At 41.7% G+C, this 12503-nt stretch overlaps 1 protein-coding gene across 3 annotated transcripts in view; it reads right to left on the bottom strand.

Annotated features, from left to right (window-relative positions):
* CCN4 (cellular communication network factor 4) overlaps window positions 1–12503 on the bottom strand; it is a 32949-nt gene that overhangs the window by 17790 nt on the left and 2656 nt on the right. Inside the window, exon 1 of one of the 3 annotated variants that reach the window (XM_071738424.1) lies at window positions 8382–8476. The exons of the other annotated variants lie outside the window; for them this stretch is intronic. The gene's annotated coding sequence lies outside the window, so the exon portion shown is untranslated. Of the gene's footprint in view, window positions 1–8381; window positions 8477–12503 lie in introns of those variants that run through there. 3 annotated transcript variants of the gene reach the window in all.

Raw genomic sequence — 12503 nt, 5'->3', positions numbered from 1 at the left:
TTTCTCAGAGTGCTATGAGCTGATCCACTAAAATAGATGCATATCCAAATAATCTACCTCAGGTTCAAGGGTCTGCAGGAAAGTACAAAGTGATTCAGAGCACAGAGCAGATGCTGCTTTATATCACTTCTACAAGGAACAGGAGTACTGAATTCCCTGAGGACAAACTGTCTTCCTAATCTGATTTACTCCTAAAGCTGATACCAAGCTTTTTGCCATATCACAGGGTACCAATGTCAAACAACTGTCTCTTAAAATCATCCCAACAGATTTAATTAGACATTTGTCACTGTATTTAAAACAAGCTGAAAAGGATTGCAAAAAGGAAACCTGAAGTCCTTTGCAACAGAGATATCTTTGATGTCTAAAAAGAGAGATGAAGTAGAATGCTAAGAATACATTTCTGAACATTTTTTCTTTTGACTCAAAAGAGCAAAAATCCACAGTACAAGCACACACACACACAAAGATTAAAGACATTTAAATAAAACCAGTAAATTCAATAGAAATGTAACTGCAAACTCTGGATGAGTTTAGATGTACAGACCACAGCTGAAAGGGAGCCTACACCCATGCATCCCAACAGACAGCAAGCCAGAAATGTGATGACCCAAAATCTAGAGAAATGACAAAGTGCTGTAAGCTCATATCAGAAGTTAAAGTGAGATCAGAGCAAACAAACTTGCCAAATTTGTGGTGAGATCATTTAGCAGGAGTATGGTAATTAGCTATAGGCCTTCTTTTCCCAACCTTTCCTGAGCTGATCTGTCCCAAATCCATGGAACAACCCCAGCCTAACTGAAGGTATTTACTAGCTGGTGACGTGGCCCAGAGACATTACTTGCCAAAACGTGTATACAAAGATCCTTCACACAGATGATATTGGAGAACATGAGGTCTAAAGCTATGAGGGTGGAAGAAACCAGTAAACAAATCTGGAGCTTCTTAACTTTTCTAGATGATAGTCAAGACCCTGAGGTAGACTGGAGTCCAGGTTTTTTAAGCAGAAAGGCAGAGACTGTAAATTCAGTGTACTCAATGTACTTGTCATCTGATGCAGCAGATCCAGGATACAGCTGTGCTGAGTTTTTTGATGATCTGTTACAAGAGACAAACCTGACCAAATAGTTTATAATCTACCAAAAGAAGAATTGTGGAATGAAGCACCCTTTTTCTTTGGCATCTGGGAAACCAAGATCTAGTGACATTCTTATGCAGTTCCTCAGCTCAAGACTCATGGCAATCAAGTGTGAAATGTTGTACAGTTCTTGAGATGAAGGGGTATGCAAAAGGACACCAGAAGTCCACAAACTTAATGTAGTCTAGTATGAAACTAAGCCCCTAAGGTTGGCACCAACCTGAGATAAAAAATTCTTCAGAAGAGACTCTAACCTGTCTGGAGATCATGGTAGAAGTCAAAACCATCACCACTTTCAATGAAATGAAAAACAAAAACCCCAAAACAAAGCCATTCCAAAGAGGGCATCTAATAAGACATGGAAAAGCATGAAGTGCTTTTGCATTATTCCTAATTTTCTGAACACTATAATTAACTTCACCTGAGCTACAGGCTCAGCCCACTAACAAACTAACCTCCTCTTCTTTCTTAAGAAAGGAAAGAAATATGCTGATTACAGGACACGTCCATCAGGAGGGCAATATCGAGGGTCAATTCTTCCCATTAAAAGCAGAAAAAATTTTCTTAGTGAATGCAAAAACTACCCAGTTCTTACACAACCAAGAGGATATCTCATTATCTCTCCTCCAGAGAAGGAATGAAAGAAAAGAGACCTCTCACAAGATGCATTCACTTTTGTTTGTCTAGAAACATAGCTGGAGAAAGAAGAGTGGGAAGAAATCAGTTTTGATGGGGACCTGGAATTGCCAGTGCAGTAAGATCTGGTTACAGCAAGAATACTAAAAGGAGCCAATGTAAGCAGCTCTGCTTTTAACAACTCTTGCTTAAGTTCCTTTCTCATTTAGACCACATAACCTCATGGTTATTGCACATGGTTGTGTCTTGTTCCCTTCTCATAGTTACCAAAAAGGATAAATGACAGCCAGAACTGTGTGACTAAAATATGAATGCCTGAAAGAATATTAATGTTAATGAAAGTCAGATGATTTACAGGGTCAAATTAATTTAGAGCAGGTCAACAAATAAAAACCACTTACCATCAAATGCACGTGTGCAATGGCTCCAAAGATATCACTGAGGAAATCACCAGTTTGTTGTCTGATAATGTAAAACATTGCAGATCTGGTTAAGAAGCTACCACATTTGCAAGACAGTAGATCAGTGGGACCTTTTGCACTGGTGAGATTATGCATAAAAATCCCCACACTCCGTTAATAATTATTAATTATCCTGATATAAACTTAAAAGGTATAATTACTTTCACCTCACAAACACACCACCAGAAAGTGGGGGCTGAAAATGAGAGAAATGTTTTCACCAAAGGCAAAAGGAAATCCTGTTCTTCTTTATAAAGTGTTAAACCATGACAGGATGTGAAATATGTGGGGATGTGCAAAAACAGAGACAAAAAAAAAAAAAAAGGCTGCTCTGGACAGAGACAAGAGGGGATATTTGCTTTAAGGGGAGAAACTGGTGTTGCAGAAAACCAGCTGCAGAATTTGAAGGGTTAAACCCCCTGTTTACTGAGCCATCGAGTAGGAACCACACAGCTGTATCAACAGAAAAGTGGAATCTGGAGTCAGAAGTGCATTTTTTAACTTGTCCTTTTCTTTCTCAAATGTACCAAGGAGATTAACAGTTGAGATTTAATAAAAAAAAAAAAAAAAAAGATCTCCACCGTGCAAGTTCTGCATCAAGAAAGTACAGAGAGGGGAGAGGGCATCATGCAAATCCATCATGCTGGCAGCCTCACTGTACTTCTCAGAGATAGCATCCATTTTCCAGGCCACCATGAAGAAACAAAGCCTACCCAAGGTTCAAGGAAGTCTCACATGATGGGAATTTACTGTCTTTAGGAAGACTGCCAGGCCCCAAGGCCGCGCTGAGCCACAAGCAGCCACATAACTATGGACCAGACATCCCATAACTGACCATATCTCAACATACACCCCCACATTTCACCTTGTCCCCAGGTCCCTTTCCTCCTCTCTCCCCTGCTCTCCTAAGCTGCACAAGCCTATAAAATTATGGTTTCTGTCTCTTATTTCTCCTTTTCTTCATCCAAGTTCACAGTCTCACATGAGTGTGCAAGTCTCATTGGCTTCAGTTTGGATTCAGACACAAATTAGGGAAAAACAGATATTAGAACACTGGTGTCAATCTGGTCTCAGGCTCTTGACCCTACACAGAGCTCACATCAGCTTTCCAGTAAAATAGTGGAATTAGGTATTAAATTGTAGTATACAGTGAATTTTCTTCCCCAGCATCCTCCCCTATTTTTGTTACATTAACTATCTGTCAATTTACTGTGTAAACCTGGGACAGCATTCCTTGTCTGAAACCCCTCTAGCACATTAGAATAATTTGTAAACCAAAATCTAATAATTTGAAACCTGCTATAAAATCCACTGTGGTTGACGGGGATGTAGGGCTGATCTTTGAGGACCAGTGTCTGACATCCCATATTCACAGAATCCATAACTATTAACTCCCCAAACCAGAAGGAAACTCTGGATTTCCACGAAGCACCACATTTAAAATCCTACAGACCTGGCATGGTAAAGATCCTTCTTTTGGCTGCTAGTTCATGGCTAGGAACAGAATCCTATCCTTTTATGAAAATCAGCAGGGTTTGGCTCAGAATATTTGTCTTGCAAGACTTGGATAAGTTGGTTAAGCTCTCATGGCCACTGCATTGCAACACAGGGTTGCAGCAGGCATTCACCCATCTCCTGTGCTGGAGTCTGGAGAGGAGGATACCCGTGGGTACATGGACACCCAGGTGACCAGGCTGAACTCAGCCAACCCCACTCTGCAGCCCCAGAAAGCAGGGTGTCCTTGGTGCATAACAACGTGGGGTTCTCTCACTCACGTTCTGGCTGCCCATAGCAGTAGCTGAGCAAAGCATCAGGGATAAGGAGACAGTGGGATCACAGGGAAAGACATCCAGGGAGAGCTTGGAGAAAAGACCACCCATGTAAGTTTCCCACACAAGGCTTGAGAGATGGGCTGGTCCAAACAACTTATCTAAAGGACATTTGCCTTATTAGCAAGAACAGTTCCAGGGCAGCAGTCAGCAGAGTGATGGCTACAGGCAACATCTTATCCCATATGCTATCTAAAAGAAGGAGGGTGTGGTGATGAGTTAACAGGGAGAACAGGCTGTTCCTGAAGAGCTGGCCCAGAAACAGCAAAAGGAACAAAATCCAGCAATGGGAAGGAGGGGGCTCAGAAGAGCTCAGAGCCAGGTCTTAAGCCAGACTGTCCTTTGCACTACAAACATTATTCCAGACATGCCTGAAGCTCAGATCCTGTTCTAATGTGCAAAAGAAAATCCCAAAAAGCATCTGTACCTTCCCTGCTGCCCCTGACAAAAGATGGCACATTGCAAATGGGGAAAGAAGCAAAAAGAGGCCAGTAGATTTGCCCTTGACTTATACAAGACTTTGGGGACAAAACCACTGCTTTCAAATTAAATACAGTGGAAATTACACACCAGGAAACAAGAGCACCTCCTGGCACAAATTCATGAAGAAAAAATGAGTGAAGTTATTAGTACAGGAAAATGATGTATTGTGCTGGAGAATGAATCTTCCTGCCCCTGCTGTCAGTGGAAAGAGAACTGAAATTCAGGGCTTTGGTAAAAAAGAGAAGGAACCTAAAATAACTGGTGCAAGGAGTAAATGAGAAGACTGACATGCACAGAGGTATCAGCTCTCCAGATGGGAATGCACAGATGGCACTTGCACAAGGAAGCAGAGCACATCACGTTCTGCTTCTAGGAGAGATTGTTTATGATGGAAAGCAGCACCACTCATGAGGATGAAATTATTGAATAACCCTATTTCAGCCCAGGGCCCAAGAGATGAAGGGACTGTCCCAAAGGCAGAGAAGATGCCTCTGGCAGAGACAAAAGCATCAGTTAGATTCCTTGTTTCTACACTGTAACCATACCATGATCCCTCCTCCTCACACAGCTAATAAACCAAGTTGCTGAGTTATTTGTGGATGCAAAAAAGAAATCACTGCACTCTGCTGTTAGTTAAGCAAAGTCTGTTCCTTAGTGGTTTAACTTTCAACCATCACATGCACCTTTATGCACCTGCATAAAGCCAAAACTTTTTCACCTCTCCAATACCTTCAAAGGCAACAAATTAGTAGTGACCAGCAACGTATGGATTGAGGTGTCTGTACAAAGTGATGAAATGGGTCCTTCACACATGATTCACCCTTGTTTGCATGCAGCTATGACATCTGCTTTATTAGGTCTAAAGCAACTAGGTGATTAAATTCTCATTTCTGATTCAGAAACTTGCTGACACCAGGAACAGTGTAAAATAAAACAAAATATATATTAAAAAAAAAACAACAAACAAACATAAGACATACCCAGACCAAGCTATTGCTACAGTTCCACCACAACCCACTGACATGGAGAATCCTGCACCATGGCACAAAAGGGCTTTAGCAGCTCACAAGGAGAAAGATGCTTAGACATCATGCTTAGACATCATGCTTAGACATGTGCAAACACTGCCACTTCCCCATCCTGAAAAACCCTGAGCTGGAAACTCAACAGTTAACACTGCTGCCTTCATACAGAGAGGAGGACACCAGCTATGTGCTCTGTCTCCAGGAAGATAAAGATGAATTTCTAATTATATGGAATCTGACATTTTTGCTTGTCTCTGAATAACTGGTGTTGGCTGCCTGGAGCCTTCAGCAAGCCAAGCAGGAGTGGAGCTGTGCTCAGAGCCTCCTCCCAGCCTGATTCCCAGACACGTGAGGGCAGTGTTGGTGCACAAATGACAAAGCTGTGGTGCTCCCTGCCCAGCACCCTGCTTCTTCCGAGCATCCTCCTGGGGCAAGGCTGCTCCGCAGACACCTTTTGTGCCCGAAAAACCACATTTGGGAAGTGTCTGGGGAGGGAGGTGATAAGCCAAAATATTTATACCCACAGAGCTCCCACTGGAGAGGCAGTTTTTCTAAGCAAGCTGTCTCTGTATTTTACAGGGTGAACAATAAAACCAGGATCAACACCTTTATGGTCGTACAGTCACATGGGAGTAAGACAAATGCAATTCTTTAATTACTCCTCTATAAAATGGTACAGTCATCAAGGATGCAGAGGTTCTAATGGGATCTCAACTGTGCTGCTGTAATATCCATTTATTCCTCTAATCAAATGCTCCAGCTTCCCAGATGATACTCTGGAAAGCATTTTCATATTGCTGGGAAGAGGTGGGGAGACAGAGTAAAAAATGTAGCACAAGCATCTCTTTGAGTGCAAACAGGCTGTCTATATGTTACTTATGGAATAACTGACAAAAAACAAAAATACAGTGGAGATGTGGGTATCTGCATATATATATAGATATACATAGATGCCAACTACACCGAATTAACTCTATAATCTTAAGAAGCAGAAGCATCTATCTGAGACTGAAACCAGGCACGTAATGCACTGTTCCACTGCAAGCTCAGGAGCTCACCCATACCCTGGCACCTCTGGTGGGTGAGGAATTCACCAACCTGCACCAGCACAGTTACACAACCCCTTTGGGGAACTGAGGAAGCTTAGTCTGGGATTTGAAATAAAATATGGAACAATAAGTCAAGTGACCCCCAGAAATCCACTACCTCATCAGCATCAGCTTGCTGCTTCTCTGACCTGCATATATTTTTTAAATGTAATTATAAAAATGTACACTTGGCACTCTAATAAAACAGTGAAAATAATAGTTAATTATCTCCATAAATATTTCCTTATATATTTAACTATGGTATTTGCAACACCGAGGCTCCAGTGTAGAAGATAAACTCACAGACGGAAGGCAACTAAATTTGCCCTCATCCTCTGGTATCAATGTGTACCAGCCCACACACAGAGACTCTAGGGGTACGACCTAGTCCTCCAAGACCAAGATCCAGCAGGAAATACTGCTGGCAGTGCTTACAGATAAATCACCTGCTGAATAGCCAAACTAGTTAATGGAACCTGGATATTTTCCCAATTAATTTTCCTCCCATTTTTTTCTCTTCATAAAAAAGTAACCAAAGATTTTTATAGTGTAATCCACTTGTAGATTCTCAGCACTGGCTGCAGCTTTTGTGGTTTGTTCCTTCCTTGCTAAACAGCTAAAATGACCCAGCTGTTACTCTAAACCCAGGGAATTAGTAGCCTGTGGGCAGCCAAGTACAAGTGCCAGCCACTGGGAGGAGTGCTTGATTTCCCCCATATGGCTTTTGGTGTCTTTGCCTTCTTATCAGCCCAGAAAGTTCCCTTTGTCCCAGCAGATATAAGCTGGTGATCATAAATGTGAGCCATAGCCTACTTGCCCATCAGACACATACAGGAATATTTTGGTGGATTTCCACCACCCCCCCTAAAAAAGGAGGATACACAACTCCAAAAAACACGGATGAAGAGGGATTTCTTGCCCCATCAATAGGAGAATGCAAAGGACCCCATTCAGCAGACATGACAGTGGCAGTCACACAAGTATTTAGAGCCCAGTCAGAAGATGTTTTAAGACAATAATGGCATTTTGCAGGAAGTTTTGGAGTCTCTACAGAGCCCTGGTAAACGAGCTGCCCAGTGGCTCCTTCATGGAGTAAAACAAGTTCACCAGAGTCCCTGCTTCAGGTGATCAGTGGTGTCCCCAAAAGGTACCAAACTGTGTTTCAGTGAAGCCATGATCCCTTCTTTTTTTTTGTATGATGACCCTGGCACAGACCAAACATTTCTGTAGGGAGAGAAATCTTCAGAAAGAGAACGAAACAAGCCCCCATTCATCTTGCTCCCTCTTGTTATTCAAAATGCTTCAATAAGAAAACACCAAAAATGGCAGCAAGATGGCAGTCTGGAAAGCTGGTAGACCCTGGAAAGGAATCAAAACTTTTAAACCACACAGAAATTGAAGCTTGAGCTGCCTTTGTGAATTTTTGGAAAGGAGCAAGTGCACATGTAGCTAAAAAAGTGGCTACTTTCTACAAGAATTAAAACAAACAAAACAAACAAGCAAACCAACCACCCAACCCTGAGTCATCCAGAGTAGTTTTGGTTGAAATTTTTAAGACCACGTAGGTTACATTGTTCCTGGTGGCACATGGCAAGTTTTGAATGAGGTATTGTACAGAACTACAAAGTTGCTCACTACTACTGACTTTATTGTGTTGTTTCCATTATATACAGATACTACATAGAGCAGTTCCATGTTTCTAAATCTAATGTAGCCATTACCTCAGTCAAAGCCAGACAGGTGCATGCTAGAGATGTAACAATAAAACCAATGTTTTATATCCACCTGGAAGCCTTTCACTGGAAACAATTTCAGTATGCTATGGGAAAGAACAGCTTCACCTTGAGTTGAAGGAGTTCATTTCAGCTCTGAAAAAGGTATAAAATCAGCCAAGTCATTACAGAAATTGTGGGTTCTCTTCATCTGAGCATCAGTGAAATTCTGGACCAAGTGACCTTCCTATGCTGCTTTATCACCGAGCATGAGACATTTCTTATAACTCCTGAATCTGCAAGGCAAACTCCTAGGAAAAGGACCTTTTGCAAGGCTGGAACTGCTCCATGACAGCAAACTGGACACATGTCCAGCAACATCAGGATCCAGGTGACTCAGCCTTCCATGGATGATGCATGAGCCCACAATTATTTCTGCAAATACCTCTAAGGTTTCTGTTTGGGCTCATTGCACACCATCCTGGAGTCCATGCAACTTGGCCTTCTGACTTGCTCATCTCTCATTTGCTTTCTAGGTTAAGTAGAATGACAGACCCAGACTAATAAACCAGAAGGACAACGTGGGAGCTATTGAGAAAGAGAACACAGAGATGACCACACAGTCCTGGAATGCATTACCAACCCAAGTATTAGAAATTCAGTATTTAAATTGTTCTGCAAAGCTTAGCTTAAGTGTTATCTTCTTCCACAGCTGTTTCAGCCTAAAAGGCTCTCTTTATCTTTCCCATCTACAAGAAGAATTATTTGTATGTAGAGCAGAGGTAACAGTGCCCTTTCTCCCTTCTATTTTCCTGCACCAAGGCCAGATGCAAGGATGACAATTTAAAGCCCACCAGCAGTCTATTAGAAGGCACAAGAGATTATGAGGACTACAGAAGCTTCACTTAGGATGCCAGAATAAGCAGCAGCCAACAGGAAAACATCTTTGGTTTCAGCTCTGGACCACCAGAGTTCAGGAGAAGCAGTGATCCTCACCTACAGCTGGGATACCCAGAGCAGCACCAGAGAGCATCTGCACAGAGTCCCTTGACCCAGGAACAAATCTGTAAATCCAAAACCCTGTGATTCCCAGACAAATTGCAGTAATGGGAGACTAAAGGTAACTCAGGATAGAGTTACCTGGGTCCTGGGTGGGACAAAATTTAGAAAAGGGAGTGATGGGCAAATAAGGTGTTGTAAGCCCAGTCCAAGAACCTGGATCTGAATTCTTGGTGGACATCAGGACACAGAAAGAAAACAAAAGCACAGACTTTTTTTGGGCCAATCACTGCCAAGCTGACAGATGTCAATCCAAGTTTCTGTTTAAAAGAAATTTTTGCTTTTAACATAAGCACACTAAGAATGAGAATGGTTTAATAATATTATAAGAAAGCAAACAGAGAACTAGGCAAAACATCTTAATCCAGGGTGCCTACCTGCACCTCCTGGTAACAACCTTAAATCTGAAAGAGAGAGGGAACCTCACCCTGTTTTCTGGCCCACAACATGGTCAGACTTGATACTCAAATGTATCTTCAGCTGAAGTTGTGGACATTCAGTTTTTGCCAGGCCACAGTTGCCAATGTTCACATACATGATACATTTCTTTTTTTATTATTATTATTTATTTTTAAACAGCTTCATTTCCACTTATGCATGACAGCCAGGGCTGTCCAGACAGGAATGTTCAAGATCCCTCTGAGACACTGAGGCCATCCAAAAAGAGTAGTTCTCAGTAAGCTGAGCACTGGAAAGATCCTAAAGCAACTCGTAACATCCTGACGTGGGAGCCCAGAGCTTCTGAAGAAATAAATCAAATGTCTCTAGTGGGTGTGGAGGTTTGAAAGTTCTGAAAGTTTTGACCAGTGCCTTTTCCTAGCACCTGGGAAAGGCAGGAAAAGCTACACATGCACAACTCTTTCAAAGGACAAACACGCAGCAGAATAATTTCAATGTTATACTTTTGCTCAAACCCACAGTTATGATTTTTAACTAATGCCTTTCCTTGGAGAAGCCCCACTAGCAGAGCACTCACCCTGCAGTGTGGAATGGGGACAGGACCCGCCCAAGGGGACACAAACAGGCACTGAGGGGGCAGTGGCACAAATCCAAGGGGGGGTGAAGAAGCAAATTCCTGTCGCAGCTCTATCTTGGTTAACGCTGACAAAGAAACTGTTGCACACTGGCAGCCGATGGCTATCAAAGCAAATTCAGACACTGATAGGAAGAAGTTCATAAAAGTTTGCTACTCTCAGAAAAAACCAAAACAAAACAACCCCCTATGTGTGTGTCTGTGTATTTGGGAGGGGTCTTTGCTACATCAGAAACAGACTGGGGTCTGAACCTTCAAACCATCTGGAGCACTTCCAGTGCTACCTTCAGGATGTTGCCTTGGCAAAGATTTCATTCAAAGTGGATTTGTGAGGGGTCAATGGCAAATAAAAGACCAGATTTGGGAAATTCCAACATCTGATGCAGCCAGACCCATGGGGATTATGTCTCCCAGATTCCTAGCTGCAAGGTACTTATTTTTATAGCTGAATCTTCAGCTACTATAACCAGAATAATTTTAATTGATATCTGCAGTTTACGAAAGTGTAGGATAGGAGCCCCTCTAAAGAGAAGTGTATTGGCCCTGACTCTTGAAACCAGATTCAGTCAACCAACAGGGAATGTTGGGAAGATTAGAGGGACAAGTCATATCAGTTTTTTTGAACCTATGCTGTCTAAGATTATCTGTGCATCATTATGCATCCTGCAGCCTGCAGCCTTCATTTATGGGGCACTCAACAGACAAACCTCAGCTCACATCTCCTGGGGAGCCATGAGATTTTTGCAGACAAGAATAAAGGTGTCTGGAACCTTTAGCATTAGAATATATATATATATATATATATATATATATATATATATATATATATACTGCTAGTAAAACAAATAAATAAATACATACAACAACCCATAGTCTGCCTTTTTTTTTTTTTTTTTTTTTTTCCCCAAGTTTGGTCAGAATGTGGTTTTGCCTGGAAGAGCCCAAATATATGTAACACTTTTTTCCTGCCACCAAAATCAAACATTTTACAAATGGAATTACTTGCCTTACGTATGTGCCAATTAATCTTATAAAAAGGAGAAAGAAAAACTGCACATTACAGTTCTCTAACCACTTCCCACACAGCCTGTGGCAGCCTGAACCTGGGTCATAACCAATAACTATGTAGTGGCATGAACACTCACAAAGGAGCTGGTGCCTATATAAAACTGTCTGCAAACATCTGCCCACTTCTTCCCTCTCATTAAAACCAAAAGCTTGAGGTTTGTGTGCTATGACTGCCATCACATTGAATAAAAATGTCAATACCTGCCTAATAGTTGAAGCTATTTTCTCTTTGACCCATTGCTTACCAGCACCATTAAAAAAATGTCTGCAGGTTTACATTAACCTCTTAGCCACACATCACCCATTCCTCCACTTCAAATGTTTTAGAAAACTCCAAAGCTTTTCTTCTTTCTATAGAATCTCTTTTACTAATTTTCTACAAATTGCAAAATTTCTTCTGTTACCATCACCTTGGTATGAGACATTATGTCCTATTTGAACAAGAGGTCTCATATCTGTGGAGTCATCAGAAGCAGAGGCTGAAGGTCCTGATTCCACAATGAGCAGTTTAATGCATCCAGCCTTAAAGTCCTTGCTTCAGGAACGATTCAGGCACTGAGAAATCTCAGGTTGGATAGCTGGCCTTGGGCTCCCATAGTCTCTACCTCTATATCGTTGTAAATGAACAAACAAACAAACAAACAAACAAACCAAAAAACAAAAAAAACAAAACCCAAATGAACCCCCCCCCCCCAAACCAACCAACCAACCAACCAACCAACCAACCAAAAAAGCCTTCAAGAAATATTTGGAAACTTATGCCTGAAATTCCAACTATGCTCAGCTCTTTTTCTCTTCCCAAACCTATCACCTGTTGTGCCCTAAAAGAAAACCTTGCTGAGAAAATTCTTAAAGCTCAATAATAACTTTATAGCTTATTGCAGCACTGGGGTACGGGGGATGCTCACACAGAACCTGAAAGCTGCTTTCTGAAATGCCCTTTGAGACCTCCCAGAGCTTCCTATGTTAAC

Source organism: Heliangelus exortis, chromosome 2 (genome assembly GCF_036169615.1).
Source record: "Heliangelus exortis chromosome 2, bHelExo1.hap1, whole genome shotgun sequence".
NCBI classification, from domain to species: Eukaryota; Metazoa; Chordata; class Aves; order Apodiformes; family Trochilidae; genus Heliangelus; species Heliangelus exortis.
This window is presented reverse-complemented; position numbering and strand designations above follow the sequence as displayed.